At 34.0% G+C, this 4502-nt stretch overlaps 1 pseudogene; it reads right to left on the reverse strand.

The window, feature by feature from the left end:
- Nucleotides 1–16: 16 nt before the first annotated feature.
- LOC118738084 lies at nt 17–1497 on the reverse strand (annotated as a pseudogene).
- Nucleotides 1498–4502: the final 3005 nt, after the last annotated feature.

A 4502-nucleotide genomic window follows, 5' to 3' on the forward strand; every position in this document is an offset into this window, starting at 1 on the left:
AAATGAATGTACATTAGGAGCGTATTTTCTGCGAGTAACTGACTCTTGGAAAAAATTTATTACATCTTTGATAGTCAATACTATTTCGTATTTCGGGGACTGAATTCAGGTCATTGACCACCAAATTCAGTCTATGACTGGCGCAATAAAAATATACACTTTTTGTATATGTTTGTTTTAAAATTTTTTGTACACCACCAATTTTGCCTGCCATCGTTGCACACCCATCAAAACCTAGTCCTACACATTTTTCCGGATCCAAATCTAACTGTGTAACAAAACCTTTGATATTTGCTGCTATTGTGTCTGCATCCATCGATGGTAATTGCGAAAATCCAACAAACTCTTCCCGAATTATTCGCAAAATTGTGTCGTCTGGTACCAATAGATAACTGCCGGCGATGCCGGCCATATCCGCAGTCTCATCTACTAAAATACTGTATGCAGAAGCTTTTTTAACATCTTTACAAATATATTTGCTGCAATACTGAGTATATCGTTTTGAATTCGTGGTGACATAAAAGTAGCATTTTGTTTTCCTCCTTCAATGTAACTCTTTAATACCTCGTCGCCAGCAGATATTTTTAACTTAATTAAATCATGTAGCATACCTTAAACAATATGTACGATACAAATAAATTAAGTTAAAAAATGTTTTAATATTACCTTCGTCATTCAACTTTCCCGGAAGAGGAAGGTCATGCGTTCCGCAAAATATAGCATTGGAAATTATTTCTTTTAAAAATTTTCTGTTTTCGGCAACAGTTTTTGCGTGCCCACATTGTATCTGAAAGTCAACAGGTGTTCCTTCTAAAAACAATTTTGCAGACTGCGTAGCCTCTTTATGCACATTTGAAGAAGCATGAGATTTGCAGTACTCATGTACATTTTTAAATATCGTGAAAGGGCGCACAACAAATGAAGAAACAATTCCTGGTTTGTTTGGTGGCTTAGACAGCACGCAGTGTAAACAAAATCTCCTTTAAGCCTGCGGGAATACGCCAACCACGGTGTATACATGTCCAACCAGACTCTATTGAACTTGCGTTTCAAATGTGTCGCATCATTTGAAAAATTGTAATTTTCTGTTAACAGCGTCCTTCTCTGTGCAGCAGACATAGCGCTCGGCATGTTAATCCACTTACCAATATCATTAGGATGACAGCCATCCATCGTATCAGTTGCAGCATCGCTATCTTCGTTCGAGCTGCTTCCACCTGGGCTCAGCATTCTTTTTAATTTCGCTACAAAATTCTCGCTTAAATATAACATTTTAAATTAGTAAGAACAATTTATAATTACCTCCAGTGCTGCTAAAAAAGCTTCGAATATCCATATTTTATTCTTTTTTCAATTGAAGTTAAGAACGCGATTTTCAAATTCTTTTAATCCTTCTATTAAACAGCTGTTTAGCAAAAAGCAGTGTTGCAAAACAAAATGTTTAGCACACTTTCAAATGTTCATGCCAAAAAGCTTATACAACGTAGTAATGATTTCAAATACTTTCTTGCATAGGGTTTAAATCTCAAATTCTCCAGCGTAATCATCGAAACCTCTTTAAAAAAAAAAAAACAAAAAAACAAAATGTAAAATTCTAACTGGTAGATATTGAACAAAACTTGAAGACGATGTTTATATTTAAATAAAGTGAAATTAACCAAAATTCAATTATGTGGCTTATGAAAGTTTGACTGTATACATATATTTTAAAGTTTTAGAAAGCGGATGCATTCAATTTGAGAATCAATTTCATTATCCACATGTCGTCTTCAAGAAAACAATGTAACTAACTGGCTTCTGAAGACCATTTTCCATTTTTAATTCCAATGTAGGTTAACATTTTCGTATGCAGAAGCTTAGAATTTTTTTATTTTCACAAAATTGAAACTCAATTGAAAGGGAAAAATTGAAACAAGTTGTCCATTCAAGTCATAAATAAGAGTGTGTTAGTGAAAAAGTGTGAGTGTATTGAAAATTGAAAGGGGAAAATTGAATATGTAACGCCCCGGTAAAATAAATAACTATAAGTGCCCTTAGGGTTCATGTTCAGGGATGGTATTTTAAGGGACTGTAGTCGAAAGTTCATGCCTCAATTTAAACCTATTTGGAAGGCTCTATCATCTTTTCTTTAATTGCAGTGGGTACTCAAACTTCGCACAAAATCAGGTTTTGCTGTTCAAGAAATGACTATAAGTAACTATCAAGTCAATGTGCAGGGAAGGTATTTTCAGGGATAGCAATCGAGACTTCTAGCTTTAATTTATACCTAATATCGCCTTTTGTTTCTTTGCTAAAGCTTCTAAAATATTGCAAAAAACACGATTTTTTTAAACTTTGACCACGTTTTTCTCAAAATCTGGAGCTGATGGAAACTTTATACTCACGGATTCGTAATCAGCACAGAAAAGTCAATCAAAAACAGCTTTAACAGTTGCCGCAACAAATTTTTCCCCCCCATTTTTGTTGCCCTGTGTAATCTATAATTTCCAATAAAGTTAAACAACTTTGGCGTAAATGTTGAAAATTTTTATTTAACTATGTATACAACGAACTATTTAACATCATAAGCAGAAGACATAATTAGCAGAAAAACTCTGATACAAGTAACTAGTAACTAATTTGGTTTGCGTACTCGTCACACGCGTCACAATGACTAAAATTAACATAACTCGTTTGGATTAAATAGTTTTTGAATTCTTTTTGTAGGCATTGTGTATACCTCGGAAACCTATTAGAAAATACTCGTTTAAATAATTTTATATTACAGTTTAAGAAGTAAGCCTTAAAATGTGAGTTGAAGTGAAACACCCGTCACCGTGGAATGAGCCTGGGGCCATTCGTTTCTGTGTAATTCATTACTTCAAAATGCGTGACAGGAATAGACTATGCCTTTTTATTATTTCACCATGAAACCATTCTAACTTTCAATTTTAAATGTCATATTTTTCTGTCCTAAATTTTTTCATAATAAACAAGTAAGAAAGTCTAAGTTGGGGCGGAGCCGAACATTAAATACCCGGCGCAATTATTAAATATATGATTTTCACCTTTCAGAAAGCTATTGCTACATAATAAGCCGTGTTGTATCAATTTTGAGTAAATTAGCGTCCTTAAATTTCTGAAATTTACCGTTATATGAAACGCGGCCGTAATTTTAGTTCGATTTCAATAATTTTCAACGTTTTGTTTTTATGTGGCAAGCACAATAACCACACCGAGTTTGGTACAAATTGGTAGAACGGGTACCGAGATACATATATGTGATCATAAGTAGGCGTTGCCACGCCCATTTTCCAAAATGTTATCATAAACGTATTTATTGCTAAAGAATTGTTGCAAGCATCATTTTAATAAAATAGGTTTAATGTTTACTGATTTATCGAAGATTTTGTATTTCTCTAAAATACCGTTATATGGGATGTGGGCGTCGTTGTTGTCCGATTTTTAAAATAAATGTGCCAAGTTTGGAAGAAATTAGTGCAGCGGTTACCAAGATATACACATGTAACCATAAGTGGGCGTGGGTACGCCCATTTTCCAAAAATTTATAATATTCTTATTTTTCGTCTAAAACTTATTGTAAATATCAATTTTGAGTGAATAATCTTCAGTAGTTACTAAAATATCGCAATTTTCGTATTTCTGAAAATTACCGTTACATGGGAAGTGGGCGTGGTTACTGTCCGATGTCGCCCATTTTCAATACCAACCTACCTTGGATAAATGGAAACCTACGTACCAAATTTCGTTGAGATATCTCAATTTTTGCTCGAGTTATCGTGTACACGAACGGACGGACAGACGGACATGGCTTAATCGACTTCTCTATTCATTCTGAGCATTTATGTATACATTTGTCTATATCTATCTCGATTCGTTTTGGCTGTTACAAACAACCGTTATGTGAACAAAGTTAATATACCCTTGTACACACCCAGCAAAAAATCGGTAATCGCTTTTAGTGGTAACGTGTTCTAGAAGGCACAGCGTTATAATGCCTTCGATGTTTTTCGCTTCTTTTAGGCATTGCCGGTAATACAAAGTAGAATGTCCTACAATATTTTTTTTTATTTCGCTTCTTTGTTTCATTTCGGGGAATGCAAAGTAGAATGTCCTGTAATATTTCTTTTTTAATTCGCTTCCTTGCTTCATTTCAGGGAATGCAAAGTATAATATCCTACAATATTTTATTCGGTACGGTTCTTTGCTTCATTTCGGAGAATGCAAAGTAGAATACTGCATCTTAGTCAGCTGAAAAATAGAATGAATATCCAAAATTTCTTTTTCTTCCGTTACTTTCTGTGGAAATTTGTCTCGCATAAAAATCATGTTATGCTTTGTTCAATTTGCAGGGATGTTGAAGTCAGTCAATGAAGTGAAGTACAAGAGTGAGGAAGTACAACTTTTAACTTATTTAAATATGCATGTATGCACATTAGGGCGGGTCGAAAATCTAATTTTTCTCAAATCCCTTGGTAATAGTGAAAATATATTGTATCATG

The sequence above is a fragment of the Rhagoletis pomonella genome, unplaced genomic scaffold (assembly GCF_013731165.1).
Source record: "Rhagoletis pomonella isolate Grant_MI unplaced genomic scaffold, Rhpom_1.0 Rhpom_scaffold_00004, whole genome shotgun sequence".
NCBI classification, from domain to species: Eukaryota; Metazoa; Arthropoda; class Insecta; order Diptera; family Tephritidae; genus Rhagoletis; species Rhagoletis pomonella.